This window comes from Symphalangus syndactylus, chromosome 20, assembly GCF_028878055.3.
Source record: "Symphalangus syndactylus isolate Jambi chromosome 20, NHGRI_mSymSyn1-v2.1_pri, whole genome shotgun sequence".
Classification (NCBI taxonomy): Eukaryota; Metazoa; Chordata; class Mammalia; order Primates; family Hylobatidae; genus Symphalangus; species Symphalangus syndactylus.
In genome coordinates, this window is record NC_072442.2 from 65,780,074 (window position 1) to 65,795,536 (window position 15,463).

At 51.3% G+C, this 15,463-nt stretch overlaps 1 long non-coding RNA gene across 1 annotated transcript; it reads right to left on the reverse strand.

Moving 5' to 3' along the window:
* Positions 1–7,362: 7,362 nt before the first annotated feature.
* Positions 7,363–8,599, reverse strand: LOC129470317 (uncharacterized). The gene is made up of 2 exons (XR_008653201.1): positions 8,567–8,599; positions 7,363–8,379 (listed from the first exon to the last, which is right to left on the reverse strand). It is a non-coding gene; the product is annotated as an uncharacterized lncRNA (long non-coding RNA).
* Between the last annotated feature and the right edge of the window lie 6,864 nt (positions 8,600–15,463).

Here is a 15,463-nt window from a genome sequence, read left to right on the forward strand (position 1 = left end):
TCGAGCTAATGGCCGGATACAGCTCAGCAGTCAGCAGATGTGGTCCTCAGGCTGAGATAATGAAGATGAGCGCAATCATCTCTCATGCCTGCCTAGAGCTTTACCAGGCTCAGAGCCCATTCACACCCACTGTCCCGACTAATCCCAGAAAAGCCTCGTAAAGCAGGTAGGGCAGGTGTTCTTGGCTGTAATTTTGTGGAGGAAGAAGCAGACCCAGAGGTTCAGCTACCAGCCCGAGTCCATACAGCCGGCATCTAGCATACACGGGTCCATACAGCCAGCATCTAGCACACGCGGGCCTCTTCCATCCAAGGTCCAGGTTCTGCCCACCTGCTGACCCTCCATTGGCCCTCGTCCCTCTTGTTCCCAGTCCCTGCCCTGGAACACAGCTCTGCAGAGCGGGGCTCCAGCGTTCTGTGCTGACTGGGTGTCTGACCCCTCCCCAGCTCAGACTTCAAGCTCCAGCCACTTCTGGAGGGTGCTGACCCTCTCGCAGACCCCTGCCCTCCACGGGAGCTGATCTTTTAGACTCATGTGGGCACCCGGTGACACGAACACAGAGACGAAATGCAGAAAGGAGGGTATTTTTCTTTTTTTTTTAATTTTAATTTTTTGAGATGGAGTCTTGCTCTTGTTGCCCAGGCTGGAGTGCAATGGCGTGATCTTGGCTCACTGCAACCTCCACCTCCTGGGTTCAAGTGATTCTCCTGCCTCAGCCTCCTGAGTAGCTGGGATTACAGGCATGGCGAGGCTAATTTTCTATTTTTAGTATAGACGGGGTTTCTCCATGTTGGCCAGGCTGGTCTCGAACTCCCGACCTCAGGCGATCCACCTGCCTCGGCCTCCCAAAGTGCTGGGATCACGGGCATGAGCCACCGGGCCCGGTCGGGGCTCAAATCTTGAGAGGAACCCAGGTGAGTGAAGAAAAGAATTTTGTCTCCGATGGCCAGTGTCAAGAGAAATACTACATGTTCTCACTTATAAGTGGGAGCTAAATGATGAGAACTCATGGACACAAAGATGGGAAAAACAGACACTGGGGCCTACTTGAGGGGGAAGAGTGGGAAGAGGGAGAGGATCAGAAAAAAGACCTGTGGGGTACTATGCTTAGTACCTGGGTGGCAAAATAATCTGCATACCAAATCTCCATGACATGAGTTTACCTATATGACAAACCTGTACATGTATCCCTGAACTTTAAATAAAAGTTAAATTTAAAAAAGAAAAAAAAAAAAGAGCTCAGTTTAATGTCAAGAGCTCAGCTTAAGTCAATGCGCCCCCTAGTGGTAACACTAAGAGAAAACTGCCACCATTAGCGATTGTGACGGTGTTTAGCATCTGTCATTCCAGACTTGGCCCAGCCGCCGGCTGGCGCGTCCGCAGATGCTTTCCTGAGCTGCCTCTCGCTCCCATCAAACCCGAACTTAGAAAAACACCCTCCCTCCCAGAAGTCATTAAAACTTTTCTACTCACAAGGAGTTTTAATGGGTACATCATTACATAAATGCAAGAACATCCTGTTTCAAATGATGACCCAGAAAACCACACTGATGGCAGTGATGGCCAGCCCTGAGGTCTTGTCCCCGCCACCATGTCGAGAGTTTTAGTAGAATCATTCGGTGAAGGTGCTGTTCAGATAAAGCCGAAAACCACGCCAACAAACGTTTCCTGAGTGCTGCTTTGAGCAAGGTGCAGGCTAGGTTCAGAGAGGGGCGGGCAGGCACGAGAGCCTTATTTATCTCACCCTGGAGCTGCTTAAATCTGCAAAGCAAGACACAAGAAAATCATGACGTTAAATGTTCATACAAGATTTAGAAAGCTCCAGACGAGACTAGTAGAGCTGTCACTGTCCTTCGGCAGGTGTGTAGCCTGTCTGTGCTTCTTTCCTTATCAGTAAAACGGGGACAAAATTGCACTCACCTCATGAACTCTTAGTGAGGTCTGATGAGATAGTGCATATAAAGTGCTCATGCCAACGCCCAGGACGTTATACGCACTCAACACATATTCACAGCCATTACTGTTGTCATCATTGTGGCCATGAGTACTGTGCCCGTTGCCATAGGAAGCGCATTGGTTGAAGTTCCTGTAGGAGTTTAGAAGTGAGCACTTCTGGAGCTGGGTATGGTAGCTCATGTCTGTAATCCCAGCATGTTGGGAGACTGAGGTGGGGGGATCACGTGAACTCAGGAGTTTGAGACCAGCCTGGCAAGATGGCGAGACTGTTGCTACAAAAATAAAATAAAATAAAAAATAAAAAATCCAGGCGTGGTGGTGCACACCTGTAGCCCCAGCTACTTGGGAGGTTGAGGCAGGAGGATCCTTTGAGTCCAGGAGGTTGAGGCTGCAGTGAGCTATGATTGTGCGTCACTGCACTCCAGCCTGGGTGACGATGCAAGATACCACCTCTTTAAAAACAAAAAAAAGGTGAGAAATGAGCTCTTTATGCTGGGGCCTGTGGGATTTGAGCCTCCCTAGGGCTCACCTCGCACCTGAAGATGGCTTAAATGGGGTACTGGGATGGAGAAGGTGGGGGAAAGGGTGGAGTCAGCACATTTAGTGTGGCTGGGAAGGGCTGTGCCCAAGTGACAGAAGGTGGGTCACGGTGGGAGAGGAGACTGGGTCTGCAGGCTCAGGGTGCGGGGGTGGGGCGTTGCTCAGCAGTAGGGACCCCTGAGAGGCAAGGGGGCCTGATCAGGATGAGCTTCCAGGACTGTTGATCTGGAGGTGAGGGGTTGTGGGAGGTTGGACCAGGGAAAGGAGGCACTTCTGGTCGTTGAGGTGAGAAGAAGGGGCTCCCAGGTAGAGGAGGGATAGACAGAAGCCACAGAAACAGCCCAGGGAGGGCTGAAGAGGAAAGGTTGGAGGTCACAAAGAGCATCGGGTTTGATGGCCAGAAGGAAGTTGGTGCCTTTCCAGGCAGGGACTGCTGCAGGGAGGGGGAGGGGAGCAAATGTGGAGGGAACAGGAGCCCATCCTGGGTTATGCCTAGGGGAGGGGCTTGTGGGCTTCACCTGCAGATTCAGGGAAGCAGGGATGGAGCTCAGGGGAGAGGGCTGGGTGGACTCTGGATGAAGCAGTCGCTGACTTGGACACATCAGACAGGTTCTTGGGAGGGGCCGGGCGAAGGTCTCCAAGGACAGTGGTGGGGCCGGAAAAGACAAGGCTGCCGACGGGGTCCTTAGACCCCCATGTGTGGGGAATGGCAAGAAGAGGAGAGTAGCCAAGGAGTCCCGGCAGGAGCGGCCAGGGCAGGAGGAGGGCCGGGACTTCCCCTGCAGGCCTCTGAGCAGGCACGGTGCCCTGTAGACTGCGGTGATACTGTTAGCACCAAGGGTTCTGTTAACAAAGAGGACAGGACACATTTAGTGATGTGTGCTGGGTTCACTGGAGATGGTGCTGTGTTTTTTTTCTGTTTGTTTGTTTTTTGTTTTGAGACGGAGTCTCGCTCTGTAGCCCAGGCTGGAGTACAATGGTGCGATCTCAGCTCACTGCAACCTCTGCCTCCTGGGTTCAAGTGATTCTCGTGCCTCAGCCTCCAGAGTAGCTGGGACTACAGGCGTGCACCACCACGCCCAGTTAATTTTTTTGTATTTTTAGTAGAGACAGGGTTCCACTATGGTGGCCAGGCTGGTCTTGAACTCCTGACCTCAGACAGTCCGCCCACTTCTGCCTCCCAAAGTGCTAGGATTACAGGCTTGAGCCACCGCGCCCGGCTCCGTGCTGTCTTTCCTGGAGGCAGAAATCACTTCGGAGGCTAAGGCAGTGGTTCTGGAGAAGAAGTGCGACCCTCCCCTTTCCCGGCCGTCGCTCTATCCCACATCGTTAGAAGGAGATGATTCCAGAGTACTAGAGAGTTGAGAGGTCGCCACCGCTGAGTCTTTTACATATGACAGATCCCACTTCTGGGTCTATATGTGCCCAAAAGAATGGGAAGCAGGGACAGGACCAGATGTTTGCACGCCCATGTTCATAGCAGCACTAGTCGCTATGGCCGAAGGTGGAAGCAAGCCAAGTGTTCATCAGCCGGTGAATGGATGAGCAAAATGTGGCCCATCCACCCCGCGCCCCAGTGGAATATTATTCAGCCTTAAAAGGGAAGGAGGGCTGGGCGTGGTGGCTCATGCCTGTAATCCCAACACTTTGGGAGGCTGAGGCAGGTGAATCACAAGGTCAGGAGATCGAGACCCACCTGGCCAACATGGTGAAACCCTGTTTCTACTAAAAATACAAAAATTAGTTGGGCGTGGTGGCATGCACCTGTAATCCCAACTACTCGGGAGGCTGAGGCAGAAGAATTGATTGAACTGGGGAGGCAGAGGTTGCAGTGAGCTGAGATCACGCCATTGCACTGTAGCCTGGGGGACAGGGTGAGACTTCATCTCAAAAAAAAAAAAAAAAAAAAAAAAGGCCGGGCACGGTGGCTCAAGCCTGTAATCCCAGCACTTTGGAAGCCCGAGGCGGGCGGATCATGAGGTCAGGAGATCGAGATCATCCTGGCTAACACGGTGAAACCCCGTCTCTACTAAAAATACAAAAAATTAGCCGGGCGTGTTGGCAGGCGCCTGTAGTCCCAGTTACTCAGGAGGCTGAGGCAGGAGAATGATGTGAACCCGGGAGGCGGAGCTTGCAGTGAGCCGAGATCGTGCCACTGCACTCCAGCCTGGGGGACAGAGAAAGACTCCGTCTCAAAAAAAAAAAAAGAAAGAAAAAAAAAGGGAAGGAAATTCTGTCACAGGCTACAACACGGATGAAGCTTGAGGAAATTATGCTAAGTGAAAGAAGCCAGTCACAAAAAGACAAATACTGTCTGATTCCTGCCCAGAGGACTCCCAGAATAGTTAAATTCATAAAGACAGGAAGTTGAATGGTGGTCATTAGGGGGTTGGGTCGGGAAGGGGAGTTAGCGTTTAATGGGTGCAGGGTTTCAGTTTGGGGTGATGAAAAAGTTCTGTGCATGGATGATGCTGATGGTTGCACAATAATGTGAATGTGTTCAATGCCAGTGAACAGTACAGTTAAAAATGGTTAACATAATGTGGGGCGCGGTGGCTCACGCCTGTAATCCCAGCACTTTGGGAGGCCGAGGTGAGTAGATCACGAGGTCAGGAGTTCAAGATCAGCCTGGCCAAGATGGTGAAACCGCGTGTCTACTAAAAATACAAAAATCAGCTGGGTGTGGTGGCTCGTGCCTGTAATCCCAGCTACTCGGGAGGCTGAAGCAGGAGAATTGCTTGAACCTGGAGGCAGAGGCTGCAGTGAGCCGAGATCATACCATTGCACTCCAGCCTGGGCAACAGAATGAGACTCTGTCTCAAAAATAAAAAAAAAAAAATTCATAAAGACAGAAAGTTGAATGGTGGTCGTCAGGGGGTTGGGGTCGGGAAGGGGAGTTAGTGTTTAATGGGTGCAGGGTTTCAGTTTGGGATGAAAAAGTTCTGTGCATGGATGATGCTGGTGGTTGTACAACAATGTGAATGTACTCAGTGCCACTGAACTGTGCCATTGACAATGGTTAATATGGTAAATTTTGTTATATATATTTTGCCACAATTTATTATAATACGTAAATATATATTTTGAGACAGAGTTTCGCTCTTGTTGCCCAGGCTGGAGTGCAATGGCATGATCTCGGCCCACTGCAACCTCCACCTCCTGGATTCAAGCGATTCTCCTGCCTCAGCCTCCCAAATAGCTGGGACTACAGGTGCCCACAACCACGCCCGGCTAATTTGGTATTTTTAGTAGAGATGGGATTTCACCATGTTGGTCAGGCCTGGTCTCAAACTCCTGACCTCAGGTGATCCGCCTGCCTCGGCCTCCCAAAGTGCTGGGGTTACAGGCAGGAGCCACCACGCCCGGCCTTTTGCCACAATTTATAAACAAGAATGAATTCTAACGTTCATATTAATTGAAGCTAACATGACACACATAGCATAAGCATGTCTAAGGGGCCAGGCACGGTGGCTCATGCCTATAATCCCAGCACTTTGGGAGGCCGAGGCAGGTGGATCACTTGAGGTCAGGAGTTTGAGAACAGGCCTGACCAACATGGTGAAACCCGGCCTCTACTAAAAACACAAAAATTAGCCAGGCATGGTGGCACGTGCCTGTAATCCCAGCTACTTGGGAGTCTGAGGCAGGAGAATCGCTTGAACCTGGGAGGCAGAGGTTGCAGTGAGCCGAGATCGTGCCATTGCACTCCAGCCTGGGAGACAGAGCGAGACTCCATCTCAAAAAAAAAAAAAAAAGTGACTAAGTGAGGGGTATGGTGGGGTGTGGCATGGTGGGACGGGCCTGGCTTTTATGCCTAGACCAACACTGCGGACTGGGCAATTATCTAATTATCGGTTGTCTAATTGCCAGCATCACACATTTCTCACCTGTAAAATGGGTGACAGTCTCTGCCCTCCCACTGCCCAGGGTTGCTTCCCGGCCTGCGAGAGCAGGTTTGGGAAAGCTCTTTGTCAACTGTTGTGCAGAACTGATGGGGTGGCCACACTTCAGTGCCTTGACTCAGGGGTCAGAGCTTTCAAGCGACCCCAGGCAGGGCTACGAGGGCCCCTCTGGCAGTGGCTGCTCATTCCAGGCTGGGCCGGCCCCACAGCTTGTTGGCGTCCCGCGGGCAGCTGCTGTGATGGTTTCTGCAGGGCATTTGGGCCGCAGCCTGGATGCATACCTAGACCTCGCTGTTCTTCTCAGCCAGGGTCTGGGAGAGAATGAAACCTATCGTTCTAGTTATCTGCTGTATGCGACTCTCTCCTGTGCGTTTCTCTCTTGTGGGTCTTCTCTCCTGTGCATTTAGGGTGGTACGAAGGGAAGTGAGAAAATAGGCACTGGTGGCCGGGCGCGGTGGCTCACACCTGGAATCCCAGTGCTTTGGGAGGCCGAGGCAGGTGGATGACGAGGTCAGGAGTTCAAGACCGGCCTGGCCAACATGGCGAAACCCCGACTCTACTAAAAATACAGCAATTAGCTGGGCGCAATGGCAGGTGCCTGCAATTGCAGCTGTTCGGGAGGCTGAGGCAGGAGAATCGCTTAAACCTGGGAGGCGGAGGTTGCAGTGAGCTGAGATCGCGCCATTGCACTCCAGCCTGGGCGACAGAGTGAGACTCCATCTCAGAAAAAAAAAGGAAATAGACACTCATAGTTATCTGCGTTTTGTGGTTCCCTGAGGAACCCCCAGTTGAGAAGAAAGGCTGGGACCTGGCTGACCCAGAAGCCCCCCTCGACGCCAACGCCTACTCCAGGTTTGGGGACCCAGGAACGAGAGGCCTAGGAGAGTTGGGGACTAGTTCAAGGTTGCTCCGACTCTCAAAACAAGTCCCTAATGCCAGGCCAGGACTGCGTGGCGAGCAGCACGACCCTCCATTCCTTCTTTATTTTGAAAACGGAACAGTTACAGGACACTAGTTTTGACGTCGCTGGCTGTGAATGTGCATTTGTGGAGCCGTTTCCCAGACCTCCGGGCGCAGGAGCCACAGGTTTGGGAGGCCGAGCAGCACCCTCCTTCCCTGAGAGCTGAGGTTGCAGCTCTGGCTGGCTCTGGTAAGTGCTCTGCAGCCCTGGCATGGCTGGAGGAGGGGCAGCGGCTAAGTGGTTTCTGAAAAAGGGCAAAAATGATAGGAAAAGCTTTGGGATCCTCTGGGAATCAGAGCCGCAGCAAAGGCAGCTGCTTGCATCGCTGGAAGCGTTTTTTCCTTGAGTGCCGAAGGGCACCCACAGCCCACTCCTGCCAGTGCAGGGCAGCTGCTGCCAGGCCGGGCCCGGGACCCCACGGAGGCGGGGAGACCACTCTTCTCCCACACGAGCCCAGCTCTCCCTTCGAGTAGCAACCGCGTTCGAGCTCACGAGCACCCGTAGGCCTGGGGCGTGCCTGCGTCTAGCTGGTGAGTCCCTTTCTTTGTTTGATGGCCAATGCGGACGTTAGCTTTTAGGCTGGCATAGTGAGTGGCCAAAAGCTGGGCCCTGCCACTTTCCAGCTGTGCGACTGTGGGCAGGTCCACTCGCCTCTCTGTGCCCCAGTTACCTCATCTGAAAACGGGGGGTAGTAACAGTGGCTGCCTCAGAGGTGGTCGTGAGGCTGAAGCGAACTTGTGGTGCCCTCAGCCTGGCTCCTGGGAAGCACCTGGGAGGTGAGAGCGGAGGCTGTTGTTACCGGGGTTTGTTCTTCTTGCTCCTGCACCAGCCGTCCTCGGGGGAGGAGGCTGCAGCTGCTGCTGAGGTTGCTGGTGTGTGGCCGGAGGTTTTCAGCGCGTCGCCCTCTCTGTGGAGCGGCCGAGCGCAGGGCCGGGAAGCAGGCACGCTGGGTCCTTGTGCTGCTGTCCTATCTCTTTGTTCTTCACCCCTGGGTTGGGAAGCCCGCAGCCTACTGCCTCCCTTTGAGAGAAGGGGCTATTGAGAATAATCTGGCTGGGTCCCGGGCCAGCGTCTCCCAGCTTCCAGAAAGTCCCCAGTGGCAAGCGGGAGGTGCTCCCAAGAACTTGGATGGATGGATGGATGGATGGATGGATGGATGCTTTGGGCAGAGAGGGGAGCAGGGGAGCCACACCCCAGGTTGTCCCACCTGCACTGGGGAGAGAAGGGATCCTTCCCCCAGATGGTGGGCAGTATCTGTTCTGGCTTTAGAGTTGAGAAAGACTCAGATCATACCAGGTATCTGTGGGCAGAATTGATTTTTTTAGGATTGTCCTTTAGTGCACATTGATGAGTTTGTGAATCTTGTGTAAACCACAATCACCATCTCCATCACACAGCCAACACTCGTTTGCCTAAATCACGGTAGAAGTTCCCCTGATCACTGTAGAATGTTTTGCGGTGACAGGTGCATCACCACGGGCTCAGGTGCAGGGTACACTCCGGGCCTGGCAGTGGAGGGCTGTCCTGACCCTCTTCCCTGGCCCAGCCCGGGGCACATGACCCCTCGGTTCCTGTCCCACCCCGTTCCCTGGAAGAAGCTTGGTTTCCAGTAGGGAATCAGGTGCAGAGTGTGCAGTATAGACTCAGCGTTTGTCGACTGACTGAATGATAGCACAATCCAGGCTGCTTCCTGTTGGCTGGGTTTGGTTGGACTGGGACCGGTCAGAGGAAGAGGCAACGCCGCTGACAACGTTGCTGAAAGGTTCACGGGAGGCTCCGGCTGACAGGTGCTCTCTTGCTGGGCTGCCTAACAAGCAGCCCCTATTCTTATTCTTAGCTTCTTCTTGGAGACCACAGACATCCCCGGGACAGCCAGGCGTGGGTATGGCCTGGGTCTTACTCACACTGCATTTTGGGTTTCCTGAGCTGCTTGTTTGAGCGGGAGGTGCTTCAGGTTCAGGTCTTACGCCTAGCCCTGAGGGTGAGAGGGCCTATTCTGATTGGCCCCCAGGCCCTGCTGTGGAGTCTGGGTCTGAGTTGAACAGCTGAGAACGAGCCCCAGACCTCCAGCATGGTGGTGGAGCATTGCAGATGCCCTGGAGCCAGCCTGCCTGGGGTCAAGTCCGGGTTCCGTCTCTGACTGTGTGACCTCGGGGACGTGCCATAACTGCTCTCTGTGACCTCGGGGACGTGCCATAACTGCTCTGACTGTGTGACCTCGGGGACGTGCCATAACTGCTCTGTGTGACCTCAGGGACGTGCCATAACTGCTCTGACTGTGTGACCTCGGGGAACGTGCCATAACTGCTCTGTGCCTCGGTCTCCTCATCGGTGACCTATTTCCCTCTTAGGGATGTTGTGGGAATTCAGTGGGTGAAGGAATGCGAGTCCTGAGAACCGTGTTTGCTTTGTGCACATGCTCAGACGCATCAATGATTCTGATTCTCATTCGCTTCTGGTGCCTTTTAAGCGCTGTCAGGCTGTCCCCACTGTGAACAGTCCTTGACAGGGTGTTATCTTCAGAAAGCAAAGACTAGCACCCGGCCCCCCAGGCTTCCAAAGCTACTCATGGCTTCCCACTGTCCAGGCAACCATGTTGGCTTTCAGTTCCTTGGAGTTAAGGCCAAAAAAGGTTTAGAAATAGAAACTAACATGGCATGCTCTGAAAATAGGCACCAGATCAATCTGGCTGTGCTAGAAAGTCCAACATCATCATTATCATCTTCCTCATCATCATCATCATGGTAGTGACGTCCTTATCACCTGTGTAAGGTTCACTATGTGCCAGACATTGCCCTAAGCCCTGGTGAAATCCTAATATGGGCTGTAGTTTCATTAAGAGTATTGTGGCCGGGCGTGGTGGCTCACGCCTGTAATCCCAGCACTTTAGGAAGCCTAGGTGGGCGGATCACGAGGTCAGGAGATTGAGACCACCCTGGCTAACACGGTGAAACCCTATCTCTAATAAAAATACAAAAAATTAGCCGGGCATGGTGGCACGCAACTGTGCTTCAAACTACTTGAGAGGCTAAGGCAGGAGAATCCCTTGAACCCAGGAGGCAGAGGTTGCAGTGAGCTGAGAGAGCCACTGCACTCCAGCCTGGGCAACAGAGCAAGACTCCGTCTGAAAAAAGAAAAAAAGAGTATTGTACCAATGTCAATTTCCTGGTTTGATTGTCGCACTATGGTTGTATAATAAGTTCTGTGGGGTGGCTGGGTGCAGTGGCTCACGCCTGTAATCCCAGCACTTTGGGAAGTGGAGGAGGGTGGATCACGAGGTCAGGAGATCGAGACCATCCTGGCTAACACGATGAAACCCCATCTTTACTAAAAATACAAAAAAATTAGCCGGGCGTGGTGGCGGGCGCCTGTAGTCCCAGCTACTTGGGAGGCTGAGGCAGGAGAATGGTGTGAACCCGGGAGGCAGAGGTTGCAGTGAGCCGAGATGGGGCCACTGCACTCCAGCCTGGGTGACAGAGCAAGACTCCGTCTCAAAAAAAAAAAAAAAAAAAAAAAAAAAGTTCTAGGGGGTGGGCAGGGGGGTGTGGTGGCTCACGCCTATAATCCCAGCACTTTGGGAGGCTGAGGCAGGTGGATCATCTGAGGTCAGGAATTCGACACCAGCCTAGCCAACATGGTGAAAGCCTGTCTCTACTAAAATACAAAAATTAGTGGAGCATGGTGGCACATGCCTGTAATCCTAGTTACTTGGGAGGCTGAGACAAGAATTGCTTGCACCCAGAGGTGGAGGTTGTAGTGAGCCGAGATCATGCTATTGCACTCCAGCCTGGGTGACCGAGTGAGACTCTCGCTCAAAAATAAAATAAAATAAAAAGTTCTCAAGCTACGTGAAGGGTACACAAGCACTCTCTGTACTATTTTCAAAACAGCATTATTGGGATAAGATTTGCACTCCAAGGCCGGGCGTGGTGGCTCACGCTTGTAATCCCAGCACTTTGGGAGGCTGAGGCGGGCGGATCACGAGGTCAGGAGATCAAGACCACGGTGAAACCCCGTCTCTACTAAAAATACAAAAAATTAGCCGGGCGTGGTGGCGGGCGCCTGTAGTCCCAGCTACTCGGAGAGGCTGAGGCAGGAGAATGGCGTGAACCCAGGAGGTGGAGCTTGCAGTGAGCCGAGATCGCGCCACTGCACTCCAGCCTGGGCGACAGAGCGAGATTCCGTCTCAAAAAAAAAAAAAAAAAAATTTGCACTCCATGGCCACCGTGCTGGCTCATGCCTGTAATCCCAGCACATTGGGAAGTCGAGACGGCGAGGCGGGCGGATCACCTGAGGTCAGGAGTTTGAGACCAGCCTAAGCAACATGGGGAAACCCTGTCTCTACTAAAAATACAAAAATTACTGGGGCGTGATGGCGTGTGCCTGTAATCCCGGCTGCTTGGGAGGCTGAGACATAAGAATCGCTTGCATCTGGAGGTGGAGGTTGCGGTGAGCTGAGATCATGCCACTGCACTCCAGCCTGAGCAACAAGAGCGAACTCTGCCTCAAAAAAAAAAAAAAAAAAATTGCAATCCATAAAGTTCGCCCCTGTTTTCATATGTATAATTCAATGATTGTTAATGAATTTTAATTTTAATGATTCAAAATTAGTATATTTACAGACTTGTGCAGTTACCACTATTTAGTTCCAGAACATTCCCAGCACCCCCCCCAAAAGAAATCTTTTACACATTCACTCCCCCATTTCCTCCAACCTCCTATTCCTCAGCCCTAGGCAACTACTATTCTGCTTTCCATCTCTATAGATTCACCTGTTCTCAACATTTTATATAAATGGTATGATAGAATAATGAATTTTTGTGTGTGAGGTTGTCTGCTTTTACTTGGCATAATGGTTTTGTGGTTGATATTGTTGTTGTCATTTGTTTTTTAGAGATGAAGGTCTCACTCTGTCATCCAGGCTCAAGTACATTGGTGATATCATAGCTCACTATAACCTCAAACTCCTGGGCTCAAAGGGTCCTCCCACTTCTGCCTCTAGAATAGCTAGGACTGCAGGTGCACGTCACTAAGCCCGGCCAGCATGATGTTTTATGATGTTTTTGAGGTTCAGACTTGTTATATTGTTATAGCATGCATATCGTCTTTGGATAAATATGTATTCAGATCCTTTACCCATTCATTTTCTTTTGAGATGGAGTCTCGCCCTGTCTCCCAGGCTGGAGTGCAGTGGCATGATCTCAGCTCACTGCAAGCTCCGCCTCCCAGGTTCATGCCATTCTTCTGCCTCAGCCTCCCGAGTAGCTGGGACTACAGGCCCCTGCCACCACGCCCGGCTAATTTTTTTTTGTATTTTTAGTAGAGACTGGGTTTCACCATGTTAGCCAGGATGGTCTTGATCTCCTGACCTCATGATCTGCCCGCCTAGGCCTCCCAAAGTGCTGGGATTACAGGCGTGAGCCACCGCACCCGGCCTTTTTTTTTTTTTTTTTTTTTGAGATGGAGTTTCACCCTGTCGCCCAGGCTGGAGTGACTGCATGGAGTGCAATGGCACAATCTTGGCTCACTGCAACCTCTGCCTTCCGGGTTCAAGCAATTCTCCTGCCTCAGCCTCCCAAGTAGCTGGGATTACAGGTTCCTGCCATCACGAGCCCAGCTATTTTTTGTCTTTTTAGTAGAAATGGGGTTTCACCATGTTGGCCAGGCTGGTCTCAAACTCCTGACATTGTGATTTGTCCGCCTTGGCCTCCCAAAGTGCTGGAATTACAGATGTGGCCCAAGGCGCCTGGACTTTTTTTTTTTTTTTTGAGATGGAGTCTCGCTTTGTTGCGCAGGCTGGAGTGCAATGGTGCGATCTGGGTTCACTGCAACCTCTGCCTCTGGGGTTCAAGTGCTTCTTCTACCTCAGCCTCTGGAAAGTAGCTGGGTTCGTGCAATTGCAATCCAGCCTGAGCAACAAGAGCGAAACTCTGTCTCAGGAAAAAAAAAAAAAAAAGAGAGAGAGAAGCTTGATGAGTTGGACTTTATTCTCCTGCCTCAGCCTCCCGAGTGGCTGGGATGACAGGCGCGTGCCACCACACCCGGCCATATCTCATTATTTAATTGATGATTTTCATTTTTTTCTTTTCTCAGTTTTCTCTTTCTGGATCTCCCGTTATTTTGATGTTGGGTCTTTTGGACTGGCCCCACGATTGTCTCATCTTTTCTAATTCTATCGCCATCATTATTCTTCTTTCTGGGAGACTTTCCTCCAACTCCTCCATGAATTTTTCATTTCCATCTAGTATCACACTTTTCATTTTCAAATACTAAGTACTCTTTCTTAGTTTTTTATTTAAAAAACGGAGTCTTGCTCTGTCGCCCAGGCTGGAGTGCAGTGGCGCAATCTCGGCTCCCTGCAACCTCCGCCTCCTGAGTTCAAGTGATTCTCTTGCCTCAGCCTCCCGAGTAGCTGCGGTTACAGGCACCTGCCACCACGTCCAGCTATTGTTTGTATTTTTAGTAGAGACGGGGTTTCACTATGTTGGCCAGGCTGGTCTTGAACTCCTGACCTCGTGATCCACCCGCCTCGGCCTCCTGAAGTGCTGGGATGACAGACGTGAGCCACCGCGCCCAGCTCTTTTTAGTTCTTCTTTTGTAGGATCATGTTCTTGTTTCATGGCTACAACATACTCTCTTGTCTCTATAAGGAAAATAGCTTTTCTGAAGTTTTATTCTCCAGGCATACTCTTTGCTTTATCCGTGTTTTTTCTTTTTCTTCATCTTTTTTTTAAAAAGTTTATTTCATGTTAGGGGCTTCCTTTAAATGTCCATAATTGGCTCTTCAATTAAAGTTATAGTAAGTGCTTCTAATGAGAAGTCCAGAGATCTCACCTGACGTTATGGAAAGAGTCATAGAAGTTTATTTGGGAAAAGAGATGTTGCCATGGGTCACTCCTGTAATCCCAGCACTTTGGGAGACCAAGGCAGGAGGATCACTTGAGGTCAAGATTTCAAGACCAGGCTGGGCAACATGACAAAACCTCAACACGAAAAATACAAAAATTTGCCAGGTGTGGTGTCTCGCGCCTGTAGTCCCCGCTACTCAGGCCTGAGGTGGGGTGGCTTGAGTCCAGCAAGTGGAGACTACGGTGAGCCAAGATTGTACTGGAGATTACACTCCAGCCTGGGCAACACAATGAGATCCTGCCTCACTTTGAAAAAAAAAAAAAAAAAAAGGCCAGGCACAGCGGCTCATGACTGTAACCCCAGTACTTTAGGAGGCCGAGGTGGGCAGATCAACAGGTCAGGAGTTTGAGACCATCCTGGCCAACATGGTGAAACCCCATCTCTACTAAAAATAGAAAAATTAGCCAGGTGTGGTGGCAGGTGCCTGTAGTCCCAGCTACTCGGGAGGCTGAGGCAGGAGAATTGCTTGAACCCGGGAGGCGGAGCTTGCAGTGAGCTGAGATTGCGCCACTGCACTCCAGCCTGGGCGACAGAGTGAGACTCCGTCTCAAAAAAAAAAAAAAAAAAAAGTGAAATAGGAAGTACCCTGAGTCTGGTGAGCGGACGAGAGAGGAGCCCTTGGAAGGCCACAGACCGTGTGATGAGTTATGCTTGTTTCTTAAGAAGAAGGAAGAGCCACCGGCAATGACATGATCAGATTTGCATTGTTTTTTTTGTTTGTTTGTTTGTTTTTTTGAGACAGAGTCTCGCTGTGTCGCCCAGGCGATCAGATCTGCATTGTAACAGTCACAGACGGACTGTTCTGTGGAGAATAGTTACGAGGCCATTATTATTATTATTATTATTATTATTATTATTATTATTATTATTATTTGGAGACGGAGTCTTGCTCTGTCACCAAGGCTGGAGTGCAGTGGCGCGATCTCGGCTCACTGCAAGCTCCGCCTCCCGGGTTCACGCCATTCTCCTGCCTCAGCCTCCCGAGTAGCTGGGACTACAGGCGCCCGCCACTGCGCCCGGCTAATTTTTTTTTTGTATTTTTAGTAGAGACGGGGTTTCACCATGTTAGCTAGGATGGTCTTGATCTCCTGACCTCGTGATCCGCCCACCTCAGCCTCCCAAAGTGCTGGGATTACAGGCGTGAGCCACCGCGCCCGGCCGGCCTTTATTAATTATCTCGCTTAGACTGGAGATG